Source organism: Zonotrichia leucophrys, chromosome 10 (genome assembly GCF_028769735.1).
Source record: "Zonotrichia leucophrys gambelii isolate GWCS_2022_RI chromosome 10, RI_Zleu_2.0, whole genome shotgun sequence".
Classification (NCBI taxonomy): Eukaryota; Metazoa; Chordata; class Aves; order Passeriformes; family Passerellidae; genus Zonotrichia; species Zonotrichia leucophrys.
In genome coordinates, this window is record NC_088180.1 from 2,115,778 (window position 1) to 2,143,733 (window position 27,956).

Below are 27,956 nucleotides of genomic sequence, written 5' to 3' on the forward strand. Positions count from 1 at the left end.
GAAGAGTAGCACTTTGGAAGAGGAGCAGTTTGGAAGAGTATAAGTTTGAAGTCTCAGACTTGCTGGATCTCCAAGCTTTCATTCCTCATCACTCAAAATTCCTTCCAGATCTGACTGCTGTTTGTTTGGATCTATTACAACAAATAAGAGGCAGTTCTCTAAAATGCAGCTTTAATATCATGCATGGAAGGTGGCAGTTCTGGCAAGTGTCAAGGAAGAGTTTGACTCTTCCCAAGGCTGGAACAAGCTCCTTCATTGTGCAGCAATCCCATCCTGCCCCATCCTGGCTGTCCTTAGTTACCTTCTAACTGTCTTCCTTTGTAATGCACAAGGCCAGTTTAGTTTCTGCAGTTTATTTTTATTTCCTAGATCTTACAAGAACAAGTTTCAATGAGCAAATGAAACTTAAGAACCTTTAACATCTTATTTTAATGAAGCAGAGGCCACAGGCTTTGTAGTTGTCTCTTTTCAAGTCCGGGTTGGACTTCAAAGGTCTCGCCTTCAGGAGTTTCATGATGCAGACTCATCCTTGGTGTCGCTTTTTGGCAGGTCACAGCACTCTGGTTTGTGCTGGGGGAAGGGATTGGGGCAGCACGTGATTCAGATGGGAATAAACACTTCCACAATGCCTGCTGTGTGTCATTCCTCCAGGTGCTGAGGTTCCTGAAAGTGTCCAAGGCCGTGCTGGGTGGGGCTTGGAGCAGCCTAGTCCAGTTGAAGGCGTCCCTGCCCATGGCAGGAGGAGGAACAAGGTGGTCTTTAATGTCCATTCCAACCCAAATCAGTCTGGGATTTTATGATTCTTCCCCACTCTGAATAATTTTCACTCCCTGGTTGCTGTCTCATTTTTCTAGCCACCCTCAGCTGGCTAGCCTTCAGTGCTGGGTTGGATGCTTTGGAAGCCCTCAGGTTCTCCAAATGATCATCCTGCAGCTGACATCAGGCCTGGAGCCACTTTGGCATCTGATGCTGCTTCCCAGCTGTCCTCTCTTTGGAAAGGTTTTGACCAGTTTCCCGTTCTGGAGCAGCTCTGTGCAGTGTTGGCAGCACTGAGGCTTCAGTTTGATTTGTGATAAATGCAGTGCCAGTGAGGTAAATCATCCCTGGGCTGTGCTCTGCATCTCTGGGGGATATCTCTGCTCAGATCCCTGGCATTCTGTGATTAAAATCCAAGCCTGGTATTAGGCTCCAACACAATTCACAGCTCTCTGGTTTTGTGTGGATTTGCTGGGCACAGTGCTGGCACTTGGTGGTTTTTATCCCTTCTAAGTGTTAGGAATTACTGGGCATGCCAGAATGGCTTTTCCTGTCGTGATCTGGGACTGGCAGTGGGATGTTTTGGAGCCACTTGTTCTGTTTTTCCTGATGCTTTGACTTTATAGAGGCAGTGTGATTGAAGATGGGGGTTTGGTGGAACTTGGCTGCTGTGGTGACAGCTACAGGTTTTGGATGGGGACCTAAAGGTGATGGCATCCTCCTGGCTGGGGCCTCTGCAAGGACAAATTTGGTGAGAACAGTGATGTGCAGGGTGGCTGATGGATGTTCAGGTAGCCTTCTGTGTCACCATCTGTTTGCAGAGGCATTAGGGGATGGAGCCTGACTTCCAGATGCCTTTTGGACCATACACACTCAACGTGTGATGTGAGAAACCTTGTGCCTGGTTGGACTTGGTGTAGTCATCTTAGTGATCCTGGCTTTGCATGCTCGAGCTAATGCTTCTGTTTGAATTTCTGGCACGAAAATTGGTTCTTGAGCATCTTTGAAGACCTGTAGGGCTGAGGCAGATAGTTCAGAAATTCCTAGTGGTGTCTTGAAACCAGATTGTTTAAATTGTATTTTCCTCCAGATAGATTCTTGCAGTGATGCTGGACATCAAACCTCAGCTGGCTGCTCTGGTCCTTCCGTGGGCTCGTGGCTGATACTGACCCCAAGACCTGATACAGTTGAAGAAACTCAGTCACCCCTGCCTCTTTGGCTTGGAAAATTATTAAATGTTTGACAAAACTGTTGGCTGATACACTTTTTGGTAAACTGGGGCTTGTCTTCACAAACTGTTCAGTCAGCCTCTGCTAACATTTACAGAAGCTTGGAATAATCCCTGAGTTCTTGTCTATCTGCTCTGGTGTAGCTGTTAGAAGTGTAGTGTGAGGTGAGGTAGAGGAGGAAATGTGCTTGCTAAGGAGGTGTTCTGAAATATATTTGTGCTGAAACCCCATCTGTTAAACCTTCTTGAGCTCCTCCTGCTCACTCTGAATGTAGTAGTTTCAAGCAAGCCAGCCCTAACAGGATGGCAGTGTCCCATTGCTGAGTTTGTGGGGTGCTCAGAGACAGCTCCTCTTTGATGGACTGGGATCAGGCTCCCCATTTATAGCTTCAAGATCATTTGCAATTAAATGGAGCCAAGTCTTCCATGGGATTTACCCTAGGAACAGTGCTCCACACCAGTATCCGAGCTTCCCATAACTAACAGACTTGCCTGAGGCACAGGTGGCTAAATTTAGTCTTCCAGCGAGCTTGGTACGACCTTGTGCTGCAAGGACTTTCTACTTGTATCTCTCTCAACACATAAACACTGTTTTTGTGTGGTGGACAGAGCTTTGAGGCTCGAGGATGCCAAACAGCTTTTTGGGTTTGTCATTGGCCAACGCTTCCAGCGTGGCTGTTGGCAGGAATTCACTTGGGACCTGAATGCAGTGCAAAAGGTTCATGAATGATCTTCTGGTACAAAGCCATCCTCTCCAGTGGGTATTGAGGCTTCAGAGGGGAAAGACATGATGTGGTGGGTAGAGCAGATTACTTGGTGACAGACATTTCTAATTGACAGCTATGCTGAAGTTTGGGGCTTGAAAACGGAAGTTGAACCAAAGCAGCTTCATACAGATGCAATTTCCAAATTGTGGAAAATGTAAAGTTTGCCTTCAAGGTAACATGAAGCTTATCTGTGCAAAATAGCTCTTTACTTCAGCTTCTGGGAGAAGTTAGTCGTGTGTGTGAGCTGGTGCACAGAGGTGGCCAGTTTGGCACGTGCTCCCTTGTGTGGGTTTGCCTCCTCGTGTGAAGTGAGACTCATCCTCCATGTTCAACTTCAGCAACTTCTCCTTGAAGCTCTTTCTGATTAAATATGTAATTCAACCTACGAGCATAATGAAGAAGATGCCCTCAATGTGTACTCAGAGCACTTCTGGAGCTCTTCTGCCATGCTCCAAAATTGCCAGGCTCCCCTGAAGTTGGCAGCACGCTGCCAGCTGAATGGGAAAAGTTGCTGGGAACTGGAATAGGATTTTTGGGTGTCTGCCATGCTGTTCAGGAGCACAGTGAGTGCTGTGGGGTTTTTTGCCTTGTGAAAGAAACTCTTTTGCAGGTGAGTGGGCAAAAACCTTTTGGTTGGCATGGGCATGGCTTGGAGCCATTGGGATTCATCTCTCTGGCATTGACTCGGTGGTGGTGCACTGGTTTCTTGCTTGCTACAGATAGCACACACTGTTTTATTTCTTGGAAGGCTGAAATATTAATCTGATTAAGGATTAGGGTCGCTGAGTAATGCACTGAGTAAATTGCAGTGGGTGAGTGTGTGACTGCTCCTATTGTGTTGTGCATTTTCTGGTCATTGCATCTTTACCAGGGTTGGAAAACATGTGGAGAGAGAGAAAGTGGAGTTGAAGGTGAATGAGAAGCTGCCTGTCCTGGGCTGTCTGAAATGCCTGAGACTCTTGGGATTGGGGGGATTTCATTAAAAATCAGGCAGCAAATTTCTGCATGTTGCTCTGGGGCTGTGTAGAAGCTGTTGGTTTAGAAGCTGGACAAACCCAGGATCAGCATGTCCATAAAATGAATGCTGGTAGGGCTGGGCAGTTGTGTCCATGCCAACATCTGTAATCCAGGAATGGCAGATCTTGGAGCAAACTGCAGAAGTTTGCTGCTCCCTGGATCATCCTCAATTGCCAATTGACACTAATGCTCTCCTGCTATTAATTCCACCTTTATGAGCCTCCTGCCTTTCCAGAATCCTGGGGCAGCATGAGGAGGTGGTGTTTCTGAAGAGCTCTGGAGGATGCCTCAGGGATTCTCAGAGGAGGGGAAATCTCCAGCTGTTTCCAGGATACTGTCCATATCTACAGGCCTCCCATGCTGTGCTCTTCAAAGAAAATTTGCTCTACAATGTACTGAGGCTTGTGAGTAAAAGCATTCCAGGGAGGATAGATAGAAATGGAAAGGAGGGAAATAAAATTAGAAATTAGGGATGAAGAAAGGAATTGAACATAAAGTTCTCGGTCCCTTTAAAAGGGAAAAATTACTGAAATTCCACTTTTCTGTGCAGAAAGTGGGAGGAGGTGATCATAATGCCTCTCTTCAGCTTTGCCAGTGTGGGATCCAGCAGGAGTTGGGCTGGCAATCAGCTGATAGCCCAGAATGGGGCAGGGACAGCCAAGAGTGAAGCAGCACAAGCACAAGTTAATGTCCTACTCTGTGTCATACAAATTACATGCAGTGTATATACATGTGTGTGTGTGTGTGTGTGTATATATATATATATATATATATATATATATGTATATAGGGGTGATCTCAGTATATCCCTGGGGCTGTTTCCCTTGTGTTCATGTCATGGCTGACCAATTGTGGGTTGCTTTTTAGCTTCTGTGCCTGCTAAAAATCTAGTTTTAATCAGACACTGACCTATTAAATTAATAATTTTAAGCATGGACGAGGAGCCATTAATGCAGTTTCATACCTAAACGTTACACTTAGTGTTGCAATACTTTCCCTGGGATTGAAACATTCTATTGTGGAATGTTCACAGCTTGAAGTCTTTTTTTGTTACCTCCACAGAGGTACCTGCTGTGCCCAAAAGTGGAGATTTTGTCCTGCCTTTCCCATATACTGCTTGTCAAACCTGTTCCTGAACTGCCCTGAGTTTCCAACCTGGCACAGAGCTCTCCAGGTATTGTTGGGTTGGCTTTCTCCTGTTGCTGTGGTGAGTTAGACTGGCTCAGCAGTGGCTGTGATAAGGGGAGAAGCCCCTGGGGGTTCCTGCAGCTCCTTGGTTACTCCGTGGTCCAGAGATCACCTGTGGGTTTTCCTTCAGAGCTGCTGTTTCATCCTGGGGTCAGTTCTAGGCTGCAGGCATCTCCCCAGTTTTTGGGGCACTCTGGGTTGTTGTGGGCTTCACACATGGAGGAGGAGAACCAGAAACAGCAAGAAACCTGAGGTCTCCTAAAAACTTGAGGAGCAGCAGCAGAGGCCCTGAGGAATGGAGTTAATTTAGTGTTAATAGGTTAATTTAGTGTTGCTCCCTCTCTTTAGAGAGCCATGGTGTCACCTGAGTGTGTGATGAGCTCTCTGGTTCTCTCCAGTGAGGAAACAGGATCTTAAATATCTGCATTTGGGTTCCTGGCTTGTGCTTAGGTCTGGAGAGGGCTATGAGCTGAAAGAGCACTAAATCAAGAGTCTGTTAATGATTGAGTAATCCCATGTAGTAAGGGGGAAATGTGGAGCAAATCATCATTGCTGTGCAGGTTGGGAGCAGCGAGTGCTCCAGCAGCTCTGTTATCCTCTCTTCAAAAGGATGTGAAGAACTGAAGCAGCTCTTCTTCAGATGTGAATCAAAGGGATCTTGCAGGAAAATTCCTTAGACTAGAGGGGATTATTTTCAAGGGTTTTTTTATTATTATTCTTATTTATTTAAAGTATTACTGCACAATGGTCTGGGTTGAGATTGAGACCTGGAGTGTGAACTTGGCCATGGCTGACAGCAAATGCCATTTAGTGTGACTTTAAACTTAGGAGGGCTCTGTCCTTCTTCTTCCCAGAGGCTCTGGGAGTGGTGACATTTCTTGTGCAGATGACAGAAGGATATTACCTGTGTGATTCATGTAACCCATAAAGGGATCCTTGGAAAAGAAGAAAGTAATAATAATAATACAAAATATGAGCAAAGTGCAGTGTGATAATGGTAATAGAGAGTGTGTGAGCTGCATGCTGTGTGCTTCAGAGGAGGATGTAAGGTGAGTGAGTGCTGTGTAGAGCACTTGGGGCAGATTGTGAGCAGAGTCTTCCTCAAAGCTTTTTTCCATAAGATAGTGAGGGTTCAAATTCTCACTTTTAAATATTTTTCATAACTCAATGTTTAGTCAAGGTGGATGCTCAGTTTTGACCCTTCTCTGTGAACTCAAGGCACCCAGACCCTTGCTGGGTGCTGTTGTGGGTTACCCTCTGTTTTTGCTGCAGGGGAAGCCAAAAGGGAAAAACTCCATTTCTTTGCCATAAAAAAGAGTAAAAAGCAGATGTTTCATATTAAAAAATGTGCTTGTGTTTCCCTGAGCCACACTCTCTCCTTCTCCCAGACCACTGTTCCTTGCACAGTATCTGCAGCTGCTGCAGGGGGAAAGGTTAAATCATCTCAAAGTGAAAAGTAAAATACTCCTTGGGTGGGCTTTCCCTGTTGGAGGTTCAGGCTCTGGAAGCTGTACCAGGCAGGTCAGGGTTTGGGAGCAGAGGCTCACACTGGAAGGATAAATTAGAGTTTTGTTCATGAGAGTGCTCAGCTGAGCTGCCACATCTCTGTGCTCCCAGGCTGAGGTGACACCAAACCACATCCCATGGAGTGATTGCTGCTGGAAGCACACAGAGCAGCTCCATGCTGGGCTACCTCAGCTACAGGCAGGGAAAATATCATGAAATTTGATTTAGAATAAGCAGGCCTCTGTTCCTGATGAGTTAAAAGATTTAAAGAATCCCATTCCATGATATTCCCGTGTTGCAAGTGGACTCTACCTGAAGTTGCCTTCATGTTTTCTCTGATTTTTTTATTCTTGTATTATTTGAGGCACTGCTCTGTTCCTTTTGATCACAAAGGTGGTTAGCATCAGTTTGGAAGCCTTCAGTATTTTGCTGTTAATGAAGTGTAGGCCCCTGTTATGTGTTAGGGACAGGCAGCTTACTGAGAATATCAAACCTTCATGTGCTGGGATGGTGTCGCAGACATCTTTTATGGAAAATCCTTTCTTTAGGATTTTTCCTCCTGAGAAGCTGAGAGGCCTCAGGAACAAAATGTAAACAATGGTTTGCTGCTGTGGAATGCAACAGGTGGATCTTTGATTAGCCCATCTTAGATGTTTATAATTAATGGCCAATCAAAGCCCAGCTAGCTCGGACAAGAGTCTGAGCCAGCTGCCTTTGTTATCATTCTTTCTATTCTATTCTTAGCTTAGCCAGCCTTCTGATGAAACCTTTCTCTTCTATTCTTTTAGTATAGTTTTAATGTAATATATATCATAAAATATAAATCAAGCCTTCTGAAACATGGAGTCAAATCTCCGTCTCTTCCCTCATCCGAAAACCCCTGTGAACGTTGTCACAGGATGGCATTAGGTAACTCCAAGAACATTTGCAATTTTCCTTTTGTAAAGACAGAATTGAGATCTAGACCTGTTTGCAGCATTTCCTTGCTCTGTTGGAGGTATGCAGGCTGCTCATGAGTTAAGGGAATTGGGAGAGAGATGTCAAATGGGTTTTGTGAGCCACAGGTTTGTATGATTTTATTTTTTTACCTTGGTGTGAGCTGATAAAGGCTGTTCTGAGCAGTGCCCAAGTACAGTGTGGGATAAAGGCTGACTCTCTTGCTTCAGCTGAGCAGAATGAATGCAGATATCAGCTTTGGGGTGTATTCAGGGAGGAATTTGCAAATTACTGAGTCCCAGCAGGAGCTTTGCTTCAAGTGCAGTCATGAAGGCATTCATCTTTCTGTCCAGCTCTTCCTCAGGCGTGGAATGTGTTTGGTTTTGACAAAAAGGCAGCAAAATCTACTCAACAATGTATGACTTTTCCCCTTTTGACCCTGCTACATTTCATGTTTTGAGGGCAGACAGCCTTAATGTGTCATTGAGGTCCTTTCTGCTTCGCTGCTGCTCTGCTGGTTTTGATATCTGCTGATAACCAGCAGATGATGTCACTGATTTATTCACAGCAAATGCTGTTTATTGAGCGTGTGCAGCCAAAGTTCATGTCTCTTTCCCTTCTGCCAAGATTTGTTGTTTAGACCTGTCTGCCACTCGAGGGTCAGGTCACAGAGCCATCAGGGTGCATGTGGCAGGACAGTCCCTCCTGCTGCCATGAGGTCCAGAGAGGGTTTAATGGAGCTGACAGGAGGTGAGCTCAGATATTGTTCAGGTAGCCAGGGACTGCTGTGGCTGCAAAAACTTTGTGTAGAGTCTGGAGAAGAACTGGACACACTCACCAAGAGGCTGCACTGAGTGTTCTCTGTAGAACTGCAGAATGGCCTGGGTTGGAAGGGACCCACCAGGACCAGCAAAGTCCATCACCTTGCACAGGACAGCCCTAACAATCACACCCAGAACATTCAGGTGCCCAAACTGGCTTGGGGAGGCCCAGAAATACAAACCACTGGAAGTGAGAAAATGCATAATATTCTTACTCTCTTCCTTCCCTTCCCAAACATGTCTGTGTGGGTGCTCTTCCAAGCTAGCTGTGCCCTGTTCTTTGGTTCACCTCTTTGCCTCTTGGAGGATGTGACATGAGGTCTGAAAGGGCTCATCAATCCAGCTCCTGGTGTGCACAGCCACCCCAGCAATCCCACCCTATCAGCTGGACTGATTCCCACCCACTTTTTGAGAGTGCTGTCCAAAAGCTCCCTGAGCTGTGACCATGCCCTGAGGAGCCTGTTCAGTGCCTGACCACCCCTGGGGGAAGAACCTTCTAATATCCAACCTAACCCTCCCCTGACTCAGCTTCATGTATTTAAGGTTTATGCTGAAGCTGTCTGGCAGAGTTGAGGTGTCCTGGAGAGGCTTTACCACACACCAGACGTGGTCTGCAGACACCTTGTATTTTTCCATATCAGTGTGGAATGCTTTGATTGAGAGTCTGTTCTTGTGAACCCCCACTGATCCAGGACTGATGGGTTGCTTTTCAGATAAGTCACTTGTTTCTGGAGATTTACACATCCTGGGCACTGCTGAGCCAGGTTCTCATGGTCTGAGCTCAATGCAAGGGCTGGAGCATCACGTTGGCTCTTGAGGTTGTGTTCCATCATCTGATACTGGTGGGAACAGGATTTTTGTTCTGCTGTGCTCAGTGGTATGAACACTTTGTGAACACTTTGGAGCAGGGCAGTGTCCATTGGGTTGGAATTTGAATATTGTTCTTGTGCTTTAATTTGGGAAGAGTACAAACACCTCCAGCCTAAAGATGAGAAGCTTTTTCAAAGTGCTACCCTGAGTTTTGTGCTGCTAACTGGTAATAAAATAATAATGAACTGAAGGATGAAAGATCCAAAAACTGTCTGTGTACCAGCTTCCATGGAGAGCTATGGAGAAGTGGATTTGTAGTAATTTCTCTGCTGTGGCAGGAGTCATGTCCTCCTGGCTCAGGCTGCCAAGGATTTCCCTGATCCCTGGAGGAGATGAAGACCTGGTTGTGTTCTCTAGGTAGCAAATGCTGGCTTTTCACACCATGCCCTCAAGGATGTTAGTTTTTATCTGGAGCTGAAACAAACTTCTCATCTGCTCCTTGCTTTGAAAAGTAATGTGGAAAATAACCAGCAAGGCTTAAAGCTTCTGGTGGAGCCCTGTTCTCTCACACTGACAGCTCAAAAGGTTTTTGGGGTCTTTGTGGATTCTCCAGCCAGTGATTCTGTGATATTCAGATGATGGTTTAGGTTGAATGGGCCCTCAAAGCTTATCTCATTCTGCCCCTACCATGGGCAGGGACACCTTCCACTAGACCTGTCCAACCTGGCCTTGGATACTTCCAGGGATGGAGAGTCCACAATCTCTCTGTTCCAGTGCCTCACCTGGGAGAAGTAAAGAACATCTTCCTCAGGTGAGCAGCATTTGGCCCTGTGCTGGGAACAGACCACTTTGCTGTGGCTCTCTTGACTGATACAGGGGGTGTTCTCCTGAATACAGGTGTGTGGGACCCATGCCCAGCTCCACAGCCCTGACTGCTTCATGTCCTCCTGCCCTTTGGCACTCTGGAAAATCAGTAACTTATTGCTGAAGTGCCTGGTACAAAGGAAGGCATCCTCGTGGAAGGATCCTGCATGGCTGTAAAACATCAGGGCCTGTTCAGCTCCAGGTGTGTGTCTCTGGGCCTGAGGCCTCTCTGGAGCTGGCCATGCTAGGACATGTCACAGGAAATGGGCTCAGTGTCCGAAGATGCTAATTAAGTGCAAAAAGGGTTAATTATTTGTCAAGAGCTAGAAAAGGACCCACTTGCCAGTCATAATTTCAGGTTTCCTCTTTTGTCATTCTTCATTCTGCCTTATTCTTCCCTTCACCCAGAGATGTGGTCCCTGGATTCTCTACAATGTCAGGCTTTGGACATCAAGGCTGGATGGAAAGGGAGAGGCTGGAGCTTGTTCCCATGATAAACTGGTGCTCTAACAGGGCTCTCCACATATTCTCACTTGCTAACCATTGCCAGAGGTGCCCTTCTGCTACATGCCATGCTTGCAGCTAAACGAGGTTCCTGGCCATGTTTAACAAGGTCAGGATTTCTGTGTGTGTGGCCAGGGAAAGGATGGACGCCAAGCTCTGCATTTGGAACCTCAAGATGCTGGAGTCACATCAGTGTGAATGTGGGAGTCATGTTTGCTGTGCTTCAGATCAAAAGATCTGTTAAAAAGAGGTCTTGGATGAGGTGGGGATGGGTTTTGCCACTTGGCCTTGCCAGTAGGAAGTGGCAGAGTCAGACTGGCACGGGGATTTTCCCACATTACACTTTGATCCTCTGTAACGTGCTGGTCGTCTTGTTCTTTGAGCAGAACGTGAATAATGCCTAACCCCTGGTTCAAACCTGAACCTTAGGATGGCAGGAGATGATTTATTTACCTTTATTCCTCAAGTGAATCATTGTACCATGGAGTGCATTATAAATAGAGTCTTCTGTTCTGCTTCCTTGTTTGGAGTCACCACCAAACATTGGGATGGGTGTAAGGAAACTGAGGAATGAACCCATCTGGAATTTTTATGCACAGCTTTTGGTTTTCTAAGTTTAAGTAGGACATGTTCCAAGTGCAAGACAGCAGAGCTAAAAGGGTGTTCAGCATTTAAGTATGTGGACTGTCATGTTAATGGGATGTTCCAGTTTTTTGCCCAGGAGTGGATGACAAGTGACTGAATAAAGCTGCAATCTCTGCTTTCCTGTGAATAGGTGCTTGTTTTCCCTTTCTTTGAGGTCTTGGTTGGTTTGGTACAAGTTTGGCTGGTTCTTCCTTGCTGCAGCCTCTGACCTGGTCAAATAAAGTAGAACAAAAGATGGCCTTAAATGCTTCACAGTAAATTTTATATTGAGGGCTCCATTCAGCTCCCTAATACCTTTTCATTTGTGAGGAGTGAGTGTCACTGCTTGTACACTGGAGTAGAGGTATGTGTTCCTCACAATGGTGCTTGGCTTCATTCTGAAGCTGGTGCTGGATAATTGCAGAGCAGGATTAATTAATGACAGCTGTTGGGAGCTCGTGAGGACTTTCAAAGTCTGCTACAAACCCCACTGAGCAATCCTCCAGGCTTCTAGGGGACAGAAACCATGAACATCAGAAGGGCACGGGTGTGACTTGGGCTGCACTGACCACAACTCCTGAAAGCACAGGTCAGAGCTGGACACCAAATTCAGTCAAAGGGCTGTCACTCAGCAGCACAGCCACAGTGGCTTCAGTCTGTCTTGCATTTCATGTTGGAGAAAGCAAAAACACCCTCTGTTTTAAGTTATTAATATGGACCTTTACTGTTACCTTGCCACAACAGTTGGAAAAATAAGGATAAAACTGCTAACCTAGCTTGGAATACTCCTTGGAGAGCTGGTTGCTTGTAGCCTGTGTAAGGGAATCTCCTGTGGTGTTTCAGAAGGATCTTCTTTAGATGACAGTCAGAACTCAAAGTTGCTTTTTAAAATTTTCATTTTTGTTAGCACTCTCCATGTGTTTTCTTCCAAAGAGCATTACATGCCCAAGTTCTGAGTGCAGAACAGAACAGGCTGTCTCTGGCTGCTCTGGGCAGAGTTACCCAGAAATAGTTTCATTTCAGTTTGACTTCCACGTGTGTCTTACAGTGCACTCCCCCTCAGAAATCACTGTTTGGAGGGTGGTTTTTAAGGAAGAAAGTCGCAAACAAACAAAAACCCCTTGTGCTTGCTGCTGACCAAGGTGCCTGGAGCAGGGCAGGAGATGGAGCCAGCCCGGGCACTCTGCGTCAGGGCAGTTCAGGTTTGGGAACCTGTTTGCCAAGGTGGGGAAGCACAGTTCACCAAAAACCAACCCTCCAATTACTGAAGAGACAGAAAGATGTATTTTTAAAGAACTCACTGACATTCACATTATTTATTGCATGGAAAGCTTTGAGTTTGCCCTGACATAGGGTAAAGAGAATGATTTTCCTATGAGCAGTGGGGTTTGGCTCTGTTTCATCCCCATACTTGAATGCTGCCATATCCAGCTGAAACCAAACAATGCCTTTTTTGTTTTTAAGCAGAATACAATAAGATTGGAAGTCACTGGTGTCAGCTGTGGCATGGAGACTTCCTAAAGTGTGTTTTCTTCCTTCCCAGGTTTGGTACAGATATGAGTGCCTGGCTGCCCTGCTGCTCCTGTGCCCCAGCACTCCCTGCCCTGTGATTTTGGATAACAAGCCTAAGAAGTGAATTACACATCAGCTGGTGAGTGCCACATGCCTTTGATGTGCTGCAGTGTCCTAGCTTGGAGCTCAAATAGGCATTCCTAAAAACCCAAACTCACCTGTATTTGATAGGAGGCACCTCCCTTGTGGAGGCAGGGAGAACTGAGGCTGTTCAGCCTGGAGAAGGAAAGGTTGCATGGAGACCTCAGAGAACCTTCCAGGATCTGAAGGGAAGCTGGAGAAAGACTGTTTATCCAGAACAAGACAAGGGAGAATGACTTCCAACTAAAATAGGGGAAATTTAGGTTAAATACAAGAAAGAAGTTGTTCCCTGTGAGGGTGGGAGACCCTGGCACAGGGTGCCCAGAGCAGCTGGGGCTGCCCCATCCCTGGAAGTGCCCAAGGCCAGGACAGGGCTTGGAGCACCCTGGGATAGTGGAAGTTGTCCCTCCATGGCAGGGGGTGGAACAAGCTAAGCTTTAAGTTCCCATCCAACCCAAACCATTCTGTGATTCACTGATTCTCTATAAAAGGCAAGACACTAAAAATCCAGTATTTTATCTGGATTATCAATAAAATACCTACCAAGCCTATGAAAGGATGCTTAGAGACCCAAATGTAAGTTGTTCAATTCTTATTCCTTATTTCCATTTTGTTCTTTTTTTTCCTCTCAGTTTTGTCAGCATTTTTCATCTGAGGTAACTTATCTGGGAACTTACATCCCTGATTTCCTTTCCCTGGCATTATTTTTAGAAAGACACGTGTGGAGCTGAGAAGTAGGTGCTGCAGTGTTGCTTGTCAGTGACTAACAAGGAAATTGGGCTGGATTAAAGGCAGGGAGAGTCCAGAGTCTCCTGTGGTGAACTCAGAGCAGAGTTGTTGTGTTGTGTGTGTAAGTTTGTTTGTGTGACAAACAAAGTAATGGCCAGGTTATCTAATCTCTAACAGCTCACCTATGGAATGAGCAGATAATTCAAAACTGAAGTTGTTGGGAAAATTTTCCTCTCCAGAAATCAAATGGAATAGTATTTGTAGGTGGGAGTGTTGGACTGGTTGCAGTGGGGGTAGATCCCTGGATTTCATGAGAATAAACCAGTGAGTGTTCTGGTTTGGTGAGGGTGGTGCCCTTTAGGGAGTGCAAGTCCTGCTTGGCACAAAGGATTTTTGGGGTTTACATGAAGGCTGAAACTGGCACCAGAGTTCCCTTTCTGGACTTCTGAAAAGGCATTTATGTCTGATAAACAATTTTTTTCTGTGCAGACTCAGTGATCCTGATTAAGTCATTGGGATGTTTTGTTTAGGGCCATAATTGTGCAGCATCCTTTGGGAATTTGTTTCTATTTTTTTCAAAGTGATTCAACAAAACAAATTCTTTTAAAATTGTAATTTCCATTTAGAATTTTCTCTGTAGAAAGTTTGATGAGTTCTTGCCTTTTGGTAATTTCAGCTGGGGGCAGGGGGGGCACGGTGGATGTGCCACAGTTTCACCCTCTCAGCAGCTTCCAGCCTGGAGCAGAAATCTGCTTCCAATTTTGCTTGATATTGTATCTCAATTTTTTTTTGCAGCTTCATTCCCTAAAACCAATTTGTCTATTTTTGGTGACAGTAGTAGGAGTGTCATTAATTGTTGAAAAGTGTTTAGTTTGAGCAGTTCAGGCTGGTGCAGTGCTTTAATATCTCCTGTGAGCCCAGCAGAGGCTGTGTCATCTGCCTGGGCCTTCTTTCACATTATTTTTTCTCAAAGAGAAGCCCCTGCAGCCTAAAGCTTTGCTGTTGTGATATTGTGGAGGATTTATTTGGAGCTGAAGTCAATGGCTTGTTTTTCTGTAAGATGTCTAGGATGTTTGCAAGTTTTTTGCCTCAGATACACCTATATCTCAAGATTTGTGTTCCTAGCATGCTTTTTCACTTGGGTGAAGCTTGTTTCCTGTTCCTGCCTCCTTTAATCTTTCTGTATGTTTTAATTTAATATTTAAAGACACGTGTGAGTGAGGAGCTGGCTCTTGGCCCTGCCTTAGTGACCTCAGTGTGCTCACTCAGCCACGTCCAGCTTGAGGAATTTGGCCTTAGGTGCAAATTTTTCTTTTCCTGGATGGCACAAATGAACAAGAGCAACGGCAGCTGCAGCCTCAAGCTGATGTCCAAAATCAGGGATACACCTGTGAGGGCCATGGGTGCCTCCTCTGTACCCTGCTTGCATCCTGAGAGCAGCCCTGGCAATGTGGGGAAGCCTAAATTTCATTTTGTGCATGGAGCTTTCTAGTTGTATTAGTCATCCATCAGGCTTCTGGATTATTTAAGTGCTTGAGCACTCCTCAAAAAGCCAGCAATATCTATTTGTAGAAAGGTACATCGTGTGAAGTGCAATTCCAGCATGTTAGAGCTGCCTGCTGGAGGTGTTCTTGGGAATTTTGCCCTTCCAGTTGTGGGACTTGAGGAGCTGGAGAGGCCCCATCAAAGCTCTGAGATCTTAAAGGCTTCTGGTTGATCTTGTGGACCTGTATGGTGATACATTGGAGCTCCTCTCAGCTTCTCCCATGAAATCACTCCTCCTGTTCAGCCCAGTGCTCTGTGTTGTCTCCAGACACTGAGAACCCTGAGGAGAAGGTGATCTGGAGCATTAAAGGGAAATATTCTTCCATGAGGCACAGGAAAACTGACTCAAACAATGACAGACCAAAACCCTCTTCTCTAACTCTTGAGCTTGTTCTGTCTTGAGCTGAGTCTGAAAGTGCCTAAAGCTGAAATGCTCAGTTTTTAAGCTGTTAATTCATCTGTCCATGCTGTTGGCAGAAAATCTTTAGGACAGCTTCTAGCTAGAAAGTTAATTCCAATACAGCACAATTATATCCCCATAAACTTAGGGAAAACTCAGATTTTCATGAGTTTTGTAATGTGTGTGAGTTGACTTCATTGTTTTCTAACCCAGAAATGAAACATGAGGTTTCATGTAAGCTTCTGAGATTCACAGACTGGCAAAACACTTGTCCTTGCTTCTGCCGTCTGGCTTTTATGTAACTCATTATTTTTGCTCGAATGTTGCAGATAGTCGGTTTCCTCTAGCAACAGCCACCAGATGTTTCACTGAACAAGACTTAATTCTTTAAAATTGACCTGTGAGAAATGTGTGAAGGCGAACAGGGAGGCGGAACAATTGTGTGCCAGTGTGATTTCCATTTCCTTGCTCAAACCCCACTGCAGGCCCTGCAGTTTGATTCCAGCAGTGAGGGATCCTGATTTCTGTGCTGCACTCTGAGGCCTTGTCTGTGGTTTTTAGTGTTTCCATAAATGTGGTGTTGGGAGCTGGGGGATGGGATCAAGCTGTCTTACAACTCTTAGTGTTGCTTGGGCAATTAGCTCTATATGGATTAATTGTATTTAGTGGTAATCTTGCTGTCTGTAGGTCTTCTGTGATCAACCTTGTGCTTTGCTAGACTATTTCCTATTTTGTATTTCCATGGGAAACCAACTCCTACCTCAGTTTCCCTCCTACCTCAGTTTTCCAGCTGGGGGAAGAGCGTGACCCAGTGGGGTGAGTGGTCCTGGTGGTCACTGCAAGAAGTTCTCAGCAGCTTTTGTGTCCATCCCCATTCTGGGGGTTTGTCCTGTCCATCCAGGGCCACCTTGTGTGGGAAACTGCACAGGGATTCTTTGCTAGGGGTGAATTATGTGCAACCTGGATTTTTGGGTCTGTTGTTTTACTGTCCAAGTCTGCAGAGATTGCATAAATCAAGGCAGGGCTGTGTGCTATTTCCCTTCCCCACAAAGATATCTTGATCCCATTTTGCTGCTTCTTGTGCAGTTTGGGCACAGATGTGTGCATGGGATAGATGATCTTCAAGAGGAGATTTACTGGTCTGTAATGGGGGTACTGGTGACAGCTCTGTACCTGAGAAGTAAGGATTGAGCAGAGAAGTTCAGCTCTGCAGATATTTTCAAGATTTTGGAGATGAGAGTATCTCAAGGCCAGGTTGGATGGGGCTTGGAGCACTCTGGGCTCATGGAAGGTGTCCCTGCCCATGGCAGGGGGATGGAGCTGGGTGAGATTTTGGGTGATTCCAATCCAGTGTGGGATTCAGCTGCCAGCCAGCCCTGCAGTTCTGGACTCACTGAGAGGTCAAACCAGTGCCAGAGCAGATGAAAAAGAGGGACCTGAGGGTGTTTGGTGGATGGAGCACCAGGAAGGTGCCTTTTGGGGGAGCTGGATATTAACTGGGGTATACACATCTGGTGTGTGTGTACCAGGCATGTCTGTGTGGTAACCTGGGGGCTGCTCAGCTCTGCAGTCAGAATTATCTCATCCCACAATTACAGAATCAATTAGGTTGGAAAACACCTTTAAGATGAAGTCCAGCTTTTGAGCAGTCCCACCTTTTGAACTAGAACAGAACTAGAACAACCTACCATCAGTTGTTTCTTGAATAGCTCCAGCTATTGTGACTCCACCACCTCCCTGAGCAGCCCATTCTGATGCTCCATAACTCCTCCTGAGGAGAAATTCCTCCTGATGTCCATCCTGAACCTCCCCTGGCACAGACTGAGGCCATGTCCGCTCATCCTCAGCCCCAGTGAGGCACCAAAAGCCTGGCTTTGCTCCCCCTCTCCTTGCCCATTGTAACCATGCCAGTATGGGGCTCTCTGCCCATGAAGCTGCCCTGTCCCTGCCAGCAGTGGCAGGTGTGACCCTGACCTGTGACTGCAATGCTGGAGCCTCCACTGGGCTGGAATTACCTTGGTTTTGCCTAATTTCAGCTTTGAGCCTGTCTCAGCCTGGCTGCTGAGCTGCTAATGCTCTGCTCATGGTCTGTCCCATCCCTGGAATGGGCTGGAGGAGCCTGAGCTGCTCTGTTTCAGGCCTTGGGGTGCTGTGGGGCATTTTGGGGGTTCACCTGAAGGCAGCTGCTGTAAGTGCTTGTGGACAGCATAGAAGATGTTGCTGGGATAAACTGATTTGTATCTGGGAAGGTTTCCTTGCTGCTTACTTACTTTGGGTCATGACTCTGAAGGTGTAAACACTTAATTGTTTTAATTCTAAGGATTAGGTGCTTTTTCTCATCACTTCAACTCCTCTTTCTGAGCTTCAGCACTTGCAGATGATTAAAAAACTAAGATCAAATCTAGAAGGGACCTGTCACAGTGAGTGGCATCCCTGCCAGTGGGATTGGAATGAGATGAGCTTTAAGGGCCCTTCTCACCCAAACCATTCCATGATTCCACAAGTGTGTGGATTGCTGTACATATGGAGCTTTGACTCACACCCAGACTCTGTGCTTGTGCTGTTGTAAACAGAGTGGAGAAGGCTGATTTTTGTGCTGTGCTGGAGGCTTGGTCTCACTGACTGCTTTCCTGGCAAAAAACCCCACCACCAGGAAAACTAAAGCTTGATTGCTAAGTTTTGTACCTAATCACCCCCTAGATCAGGTGTAAGCTGCTTTTTGTATGTGTGTGTGAGTTGGGAAAATTGTCATACACTACCACTGACTTTCCTTAGAACAAACAAACCCCACTGCTAACATGCACCATCACAGTAATCCAGGGAATAATCCCTGGAAAAAATTATAAAATCATATGAATCCTTTCATTTTCTCAGCATGCAGGTGTGTAAGAGATGCCAAAGAATACTTGGGCATCTTCCCCTGTATCTGGTGGTGTTTCAGGGGACACCAGAAGAGCCTGGCTGCTGGAAGTGGCACCTCTTGTTCCTGTCAGATGTCCTTTGGTGTGAGTGCTCCCAGGCTGTGCTGTGCAGGAGGAGAGATCAGCTGCAGCCAGGGATCTCCAGCCTCCTCCCTGGCCAGCTGCTGATGTGATTTCTACAGGCCAACACATGGTTGTTGTCATCTTCTCTTCCTCAAGCAGCAGCAGCAGAGGTTTGCAGGGCTGGAAATCACTTCAGGGAGTGCAGGTAATGAAGCCAGGTCCCTTGGGGACATCAGACTGGCACTTTATAGATGTGGTCAAGCAATAATCCATCACAAACAAGGGGCTGGTTATATTTAGGTGGGTTGTTTCCTTTTCCATGTGCAGCTTCTCCTTGTCCTGAGATGCAGCCTGGGAGGGATGATGGCCAGACCAGCATGGTTGAGAGTTTGCTTTCCATTTTAATGTTGCACTCAGGTTCTGGGAGGTCTAATTGTTAACATTTGGTGTAGTAGGAGGCAGATGCTAATTCAGGGAGTCCATAAGGTGTTTTCTAACCTCTCTGCACCAAACTGTTGCTATATCACAATTTCCTTCTCACCTAAACTTTCTTCTCCAGGTGAGTGAGAATCAAATCTGGGCAGTTTCTGTGAAAAAAACAGCATTCTTCCAATTCTTGTTGTCTTGCCTATCAATGGAAAATGGGTTAAAAAGACCTTTCTGATGCAGATGTTTAAGTTGGCCACGGTGAAATTGTATCAAGTTTTGCTTTTTCTGGGATGCCATCTCTGGGGAATGGAGCTGCTCCTGTGAACAAGGATGGTGGCTGGCCTCAGGTGGGCTCTGAAGGTCACAGGTTCAAGGAGGGATGAGCTGCCTCTTTCCATTTCCCATTGTCCCTGAGCTGTGGGAACAGGAGCTGCACAGATTCACCCAGAGTTCAGTCAGCTGGGGAAAGCCAGTCCAGCATTGATGATATTGCAGGTCCTGAGATGGTTTTTAAGTCCTTCACTCCAACACAGAGCATTGCTGTGCTCTCCCCTTGGCTGCCTGGTGCTTGTGCATCACACCTGCCCTGCCATGGCATCAGCTTCTCAGGAACAATCTGGAATGCCCTTGTGCCACCTGCCTGTGTTCATGATCTGACTGAGAAGACTCAGCTGGAAATAGCCTGAATTTTCTTCCGCGTGTGGTGATTCAAAAGGGCTGAGCACAGAGCCATTTTTGGTTTTCAAACCACAAAAACAATGTTTGAAAAAGTGCCTAAAGTACTGGGCTGTTGTCTAGAGATGTGATCAAGAGGTGCTGCCTCTCCTTGTGGAAGAACTGCCTTGTAGGCAGAAGAATTGGGCTCATTTTTCCAGTTTTCTCAAGGTCATGTTGCTGGCATGGGGGGGAACAGGTGCTGTAATGGAGTAATTACTCTTGGAAATACAGTTTAAGATAGCACCTAAAGGGGATCTGTGGTTGAGAGAGGCAGAATCCTCCAGCAGAGGATTCTTGGAGCTCAGCCTGTATTTCAGTGAAGATTTGGTGATGGGGAAGGATTTAAATGGGAGATTTGTGCCTCTCAGAGGGCAGAGAGGCTCAGCAGTAACTGGCTTCTCCCATGGTTTGGAGGCAAGTCCTGCATGGGACAGCCCCCCATGTCTTGTTTTAGATGATGGTTTTAAAGCTAACAGGGTGGGAAAGGTGTTGTGTCTCTGCTCAGTGAATTTACTGCCTGTGAAACAAGTGCTGGGGTTCAGTGTGGAGAAATGTGCCAGCTGTGATTAGTCCAGGGCCATGCAGTGCAGGATAAAGCAATGCTGTCATCAGGATTTGCATCTCTCTAAGTACCTGTGTGGCATCTCTGCTTCATTTTAAAAGATAAACTCAACTCTGAAGTCCAGATGAGTGTGAGAGGTAGAATAAACAGCTTTCTCCTCCAGCTCCAGAACTTGCTCTGACCATCACTCCTTGTTCAGGGCATTTCTTTCATGGTTTTCTTGCAGGGCATTGGCTTCAGTTTCTCCCATTGCTAATCCAGGGAGTGCATAAGGTGTTTTATAATCTCTCTGCACCAAACTGTGCTCATCTCAAAAAGGCTCCAGGGAGAGCTCAGAGCCCCTGGCAGGGCCTGAAGGGGCTCCAGGAGAGCTGGAGAGGGACTGGGGACAAGGGATGGAGGGACAGCACACAGGGAATGGCTCCCACTGCCATTGGGCAGGGATGGATGGGATATTGGGAAGGAATTTTGGGTCCTGAGGGTGGGGAGGCCCTGGCAGTGCCCAAGGTGAGGTTGGATGGAGCTTGGAGCACCTTGGGGATAGTGGGAAGTGTTCCTGCCCATGGCAGGGGGTGGAACAAACTGAGCTTCCAACCCAAGCCAGTCCATAAACACAGGAGAGAGCTGGAAACTTCTGAAACAGGAGTCTCAAATACAAGTCTAATGCCTTGAGGACTGCAACAAAATCCTTCTTTTTGTTAACCACAAGCCTTCACTCTTGTCCATACTGGTGGGTATTTATAGTTTTAGTGGTGTGTGCCTTGTCTTTCCTTCCTAATGGATTGCTGGACCACAAGTGGGTGGAAGATTTGTTTGTTTTGGCACCATATTCCCTTTACATGGGCACGTCTGGAGTTCAGAGCAAACGGAGCCAGGCCGTGAACTGTGCAAAGTCCTTACCAGGAGGGAAAGGAGAGAAGCAGGAAGAGTTGTCATGTGAAATTACCTCTGTGAAACTGAGCCATCCCTTCAGTTGATTTCCCTGCTGGTTTACAGGCTGCTCCCTCGAGCTGACGTTGCTCCAGGGATGCACTGTGAGGTTGAAGGTTTGTGTCAGCGCTGCCTGTTCCTGCCACCATGCCCTCCATGTGTTGATAATCCAGTGTCCCTCCTTTGGGGCATTGAGGAGCTCCAGGGTAAAGCTCTTCTGGCACAGATTGTAATGGATGTAACCAAAACAGCAAGGTGACCTCCGAGAGGGAGCTCAGGTGTTCACTCACTGTTGAAGTGCCTTTGATTGACCTGTCAGATAAGCACCAGGCAGTGACACCGTGCTGAGATGCACATAAAGGGTTATCAGTGTCAGTGACAGCAGCTGACATGAATTAAATCCACTGCCATGACCTTAACACAGCAGCATTCCCACAATTTGGCTTTATAATGAAAATAAATGTGCTGTTGAAGCTGGATATGGCTTTGGAGTTACTGCTTGTGACTAGAAAAATCATAATAGCTTATGGGATATCCTGAGTTGGAAGGGACCCACGGGATTATCAAGTCCAACACCTGGCCTTGCACAGGACACCCCAATAATCCCACATCCCTGAGAGCATTGTCCAAACCCTCCTTGAGCTGTGGCAGCCTTGGGGCCAAGACCATTCCTTGGGGAGCCAGTTCAGTGCCCCACCACCCTCTGGGGGAAGAAATTTTTCCTAATATCCAACCTAACCCACCCCTAGCACAGCTCCATGGTATTTTTCTTGCTATGCAGGGATTTGGGGGGTTGCAGATGTCCTTGTAGGCATTAAGACCCTCTTGGGCACATTGTGCAAAGGCAGGTGATGTCTGACCACCTCTGATTGCCAGCCTGTGTTCAGAAGGGACAGTGGTGTCTTAACCAGGCTGATCTTTCACAAATTTAATTTTTTCCTTTTACTGTGAGCTCGAGGAGGGAAATTTGATGACCTTGGTGATGCCCATGTGAGACCTGGATGGGTATTGGCAAGAAGATGTCTCTGAAGCTTCTCCAGACCATCACTGTGAGAAACCAGAGCGTGTTTGTTGCAATCTCTGGTGCTGCATGTGCCACCCAGACGTGTTCTGGTGTGTGCAATGGCTTTGCAGGAATCCCAGTGCAGAAACTCCATCTCTGCTGATGGAGCACATGGACCTCATCTTGGCATCATTTTACAAAGAAGCTGCACCTGTGAAAGCACAGGTAGAAGAATAACAGGTGTGGGATGGTGCTTCCTAGCACACCTGGAAGGAGCTGAAATCCTCATCCAGTGTGTGAAGACTTCTAAGGAGCTGACAGCTCCAAATTTGAGGAAGAAAAAACGCAGAAAACCAACCAACAGCACAAACCTTCAAATATTATGATTTTTTAAAGCCACATGGCTGCTCCTGGAGTGTTGGTGGCTCCTGCTTGGCCTCCCCCTGCGGGCAGGTGCCATGGGCCACTTCCTTGCCAGAAGCATTTTGTTTTTTGAACAAATGCAACTGTTTGCCTATGTATTTTGGGATCACAGTGCCTAATTGCCCTTGTGAGGAAGTGCAGATTTTTATGGGGCTGATGGTGTTTGTGTGGGTGTAGCCACCAGCACAGAATTAGACCAGTAACCAGGACTGGACCTTGCACTGGGGAGGAGGCAGCTCCTCCTGCCAGCAAACAGAGCGACCTTTGCTTCTTTTAGAAATAAATGAAGACAGATAAATGATAAGAAATGAAAATTTAAAAGGCAAGAGTCAGGTCTAAACATCTTCTGGCCTGCCTGCAAGGGGGTTGTGCTTCTCCAGGGGGTATTTTGCTTGGTCTGGATGTAATTCCCAGCACCTTTCAGTCACACAGGTAATCCAAATCCTTCTGACAGCTGAGCTGCCTCATCAGGACACGGAGCTGGGAGATCTGGGAGATACAGGGAGTCTTATCAGAGAGGAAGGAAATGATGGCTCTTTATGTGCCATAAGGATGCTGCCCTGTGGGATAGGTGGGTTTTGGGGTGGGACAGCTTGTTTTGACATCATGCAGTTTTTATAGTCCCATACCAGGAAGGGGATTGCTGTAGAAGGTTTCAGGCTTTGAGTGTAGCAGTGCCTTAAATATCAAATTCTGGCAGTTTTTAATTATCTATCCCAATAAAAACCTTCCTCTCCCAAAACAGCGGTGGCAAGTAATCAGGGTGCTGACAACAGCATTGCTTAGGCTGAAACATTGATTTATTAGCCTAAATTAGCAGGATTTATTACTTAGGGGTTGTTCTTACCTTCCCAGCTCCCTTGTGCTCTAAGCCTCACAAGCAGGTGAATGGTTCCTAAGCAGGTGAATGGTCAGTCACCCCCATCTGACAGCAATTCACCTCCAAAAAAGCAGCCCATAAAAGGCTGGGGCAGATTTCTCTCCCTGTGTAGGTCTCAGGTACAAAGTTTCCTCTTCAAGACATGGTTTAATTGCAAACAAAATATGTAGGTGATGTCAGTCAAATTCCTGCCAAATGTCTCATTATATGAAGAGATAGTGTGGTCTGCTCCTCTCTCCTTATCTGCTGGAAAAGGCACAAAAGAGAAGGTAAAGTTCAGGCATTGAAAGGAAAAAACATGTCAATTAAATCATGGACTTTCAGATTTTCTTGTGTTTTCCCTTAATACACTCCTTCTCTCTCCTGGTGGCATCACCATTGCTATTTTTTAAGAAGTGCTGCTGTTCCAGCTCTTACATCACCATGTTTCCAGTTTATTACCCAGCTCTTACAAGGAGTTTTTAGTGATGAGCAGCCTTGAATGAGGTCTGTTGGGCACCATCAAGAGTCTGTGGGGTGGAATGACACAGACTCTTCCCTGTTTGCTGTGGGGTGTTTGGGCTTTGCCTGCCAGGCCAGGACTTAAAGTTCAGCTGCAGAGTGTACTTGGGACTTCTACCCACTGCACCCTTCTTGCCTTTTCATCCTCTCTTTGTGTGAGGCTGTGTGGTGGTGAAGAACACTGGAGTTACTGTGGGGTCATCCCTGGAATCACAGGAGGATGTGGATGCACAGTCTCCTACAGCTACAGGAGCTTTGGATGGTGGCTGCTGTTCATCCCTGCAGGACCCACCTGAGCCAGGCTGAATTGTGCCCAAACCATCTCACTGAGTTAGGTACTGGTGTGAAAATCCCCTTTCTGAAGCCACCTCCTTCTGGTGCACCCTCATAACTTCATTCCTGTTGCATGGAAGTGGAATCTTCTCCAAGGCTTTGCTGCTCTGTGGTGCACATTTGGACACTGAGAGAGCCCTTGCAGCATGTTCAGGTTCTCAGTGCTGTGAGAGTCCAGATGTTTTCCTGTCTCCTGAGCCATTTGAGCACCAGAGGCTGATCCTGGGTCTAACCAGTGCTGTCTGAAGATCATTTTAGGAGCTGGTAAGAGACTTAGCAGAAGTTTGGTGTCATTTTGAGCTGAGGCAGCAAAGGAACCGTTCTGCTTGTTTGTCCTCAGCTTTTGGAAGTGATTGGTATTGATGGGACAGAGAGGGGACAGCCTGTTCCCACAGGTGACCACAAGCCAAGCCTGGGGACGTGGGGCTTTCTTATATTGGAATACAAAGACCCTGCATCTGAATCCCACCTCACTGCTGTTCTGTTAGGACACTTTTTATGGATACCTTTTATGGATGGCACTTGAGAGGAATGTGTCCTTCCATAGGGGAAACACAAATACCTGTTGGATTCACTTTGGACAGGGCCAGAAGGCTCTCAGCACCCTGTTATCCCAAGCTGGGTTCCACTAGCACAGCTTCTACCCCCCTTTGCCATCAAGGTGTCTTCAGTTTTCTTTGGCCCATCTCCTCAACTTCACAAGGATTTTTCTTCTGGTGAGAGGCTCTTCCCCACCCCACACACACTGTGGAAGCTGCCTTGGCTCTAAACTGGATATTTGCATTCCTTTCTGAAGAAGAAGAAAGCACATCATGGTTTGGAGACTACCAAGGCTTTTGGGGGTGGGGGAAGTTGTGTTTGGCTGCCAAGCTCACCAGTCCTTCCAGGCTGTCTGAGCCTGTCTGCAATTTATCCCCTGTGCTGCTTTTCCCTGCCAGACAGAGCAGATAAAACAGTCGTAGATGATTGAGGTGCATCTGTGTTAAATTAGGCTGTAAATCTGGAAAAGTGATGTTGCTGCCAGTGATCCAAGGCTGCTCCAGAGCCTGAGCTCCCCTGGTGGTCTTGTCGAGGACTTTGATACCATTAACTGCAAACTACATCCATCAAGCACCATGGATGCACCTGAATCCATGTGGATTATTCCTTGGTGATGGATGCACATGGCTGTCTAGAAGTCATCTTAGCATTTTTCTTCTCTAAATCCATGGTCTGGAAGGAAGAGGGTGGTATAGGGACATCTGCACCTCTCTTTTGTTCAACAACCTGGTATTTTAAGAGGAAAAATAAACCTACAGGTTTATGATGCCTGGATATCAGAGAAGAGAACTTTGCAGGTTCTGTTGTAGAGCTTTTGCTGCTGGCAGGTTTTTCCTCATTTCCTCTGTAGCATCCCCATAAATACATATTTCTGCTGCAACCTGATCTTTTGTGGCCTTTCACAGCCTGTTTTGCCAGCAGAGATGTATCCTGACCACCAGGCTCCTTGGGAAGCTGTTCAAAGCTTGGAGTTGATGATCTAGGAGGTCTTTTCCAACCTTAGAGATTCTCAACACTGGATGGTAAAGCTGGGGTCCTGATGCACCTGAATCCGTGTGCTGTGGATTATTCCTTGGTGATGGATGCACTTGGCTGTCTAGAAGTCATCTTTGCATTTTTCTTTTCTAAATCCATAGTCTGGAAGGAAGGGGGTGGTATAGGGACATCTGCACCTCTCTTTTGTTAAACAACCTGGTATTTTAAGAGGAAAAATAAACCTACAGGTTTATGATGCCTGGATATCAGAGAAGAGAACTTCTGCAGGGTCTGTTGTAGAGCTTTTGCTGCTGGCAGGTTTTTCCTCATTTCCTCTGTAGCATCCCTATAAATACATATTTCTGCTGCAACCTGATCTTTTGTGGCCTTTCACAGCCTGTTTTGCCAGCAGAGATGTATCCTGACCACCAGGCTCCTTGGGAAGCTGTTCAGAGATTGGAGTTGATGATCTTGGAGATCTTTTCCAACCTTAGAGATTCTAACCACTGGATTATAAAGCTGGGTCAGCTGCTGTATTCTCAGGTGGTAGATCCCAAAAGTGCTGTGGGTGTGAGTCCCCTCCAGGCAGGGACAGCCCAAAATATGTAGAGCTCAGGTTTCATGAGGGGATTTTTCTTTTTATTCCAGCATTCAGCTGCTTCTTTAGCTGTTCCAGCATAATCTCCCTGTTCATAGACAGCACTAACCCTCCTTTTCTGACAGATTATGGTCTCTAGCCCTTTTTACATCTGTAGGAATGTGCATCCCTGGCTGCTGGGACTCAGTTCGGGGAGAGAAGTCGATGAATTGATCTCACATCACACAATCCACTCCCCTGGAAAATGCTCTCTGCTTTGTTTGGACTCTGCTTTGTTTTGACTCTGCTCATGTGGAAGAACTAAATTTCCAACTAAATTAGTTTTTCCCTTGGAAACATTCCTGGCTTTCGTGCTGAGCTTCTGTAGAGGGGATTGGGAGCAAAGTTCAGGAGTGAACTTAGAGAATGGGTGCTTGGATCACTCTCAGTGAAACAATCAACTGAGATCACTTGGAAAAGTAACTTGCCAATGTATTTACTTGGGGATTATACAATTAATGTGTTTTAGCATGTTCACAAGGCCTTCAAGGAAAAAAAAGAGCTCTTGGAAGTTCACTTTACTCAGCTGGAAAAAGGCATGAGTTCATTTGGGTTCATCCTTGTTTGTAAAAACTGTAATTGGAGGATGCAAACTTGACAGTCCTGGGCATTCAAGAGTAATGAATGAGTGTAGTGATCCACAGTTGTCCATCCCTGTCCCTTCCCAGCAATATAGACTTAAATATGGTTTGTGTGCCTCCTTATTTTCCTTCTGTGAAGCACCTAGCAAAACTAACTGCACAAGCTGAAGATTAAATTGTTGGGTCAAATGATTCAACAGAAGCAATTCATAATGTTTAAAAGGCATGTGCAGCCTCCAAGGCTGGGAAGAATCTCCCAAGTGAGGGGCATCTGATGTGCACCTGCTTGCTGTAGCTGGCAGCCAGCTTTGTCACTGCTGTTCCCAGCTCTAAATTGCAGCAGAGAATTTTGACCTACTTTTTCAGTTTTTCTGTTGTTTTGCACAACATTGAGGACGCTGAAACCAGGTCAGTGTAGTGCTGGTTGGGGAAGCACAGATAAATGCTGATCTCTGTGGAGAGGTGCTGCTGGGGTACAGCAGGGGAGCTGGAATCCATCCACTGGAAGATCCTTGAAGTAACCAGGGAGACAAAAAGGCAAAAAAAAAAAAAAAAAAAAAAAGATATTTCTCATGTCTGAGTGGAGAAAGTATTTGACTTCCATCTTCCCTTCCTTGGCTTGGGTAATAGCCAAGCACCAGAGCAGGGCCCTCTTCCAGGTGACACCAGGAGTGTGGGTCTGCAGGAGGGCTCTGCAGAGGGATCAGGACAGGCTGGATCCATGGGGCAGGGCAGGGGTGTGAGGGTCAACAGGGACAAATCCAGGTACAGCACTTCAGTGACAACAGCCCTGTGGAACACTCCAGGTGTGGAGTTGGTGCCTGGTGAAAAAGGACCTGTAAAGGTCAATATGAGCCCAGGTGTGCCCAAAAAACCAGCAGTGTTCTGGCTTGTGCCAGCAATAGTGTGGCCAGCAGGACCAAGGTAAGGATTGACCACCTGTGCTGGGCACTGCTGAGGCCACACCTGCAATCCTGGGCTCAGTTTTGGACCTCTCACAGCCAGAAAGGCACTGAGGGGCTGAGGGGTGTCCAGGGAAGGGAATGGAGCACCACAAGCAGCTGAAGGAGCTGGGGGGCTCAGCCTGGAGAAAAGGAGGCTCAGAGGGACCTT

The 27,956-nt window shown here is 46.5% G+C and overlaps 1 protein-coding gene across 2 annotated transcripts in view; it reads left to right on the forward strand.

Moving 5' to 3' along the window:
- The window catches only part of CSNK1G1 (casein kinase 1 gamma 1), a 91,438-nt gene that overhangs the window by 6,399 nt on the left and 57,083 nt on the right, over positions 1-27,956 (forward strand). For both annotated transcript variants that reach the window (XM_064721933.1, XM_064721934.1), the window contains exon 2: positions 12,565-12,672. The gene's annotated coding sequence lies outside the window, so the exon portion shown is untranslated. The remainder of the gene's footprint in view (positions 1-12,564; positions 12,673-27,956) is intronic.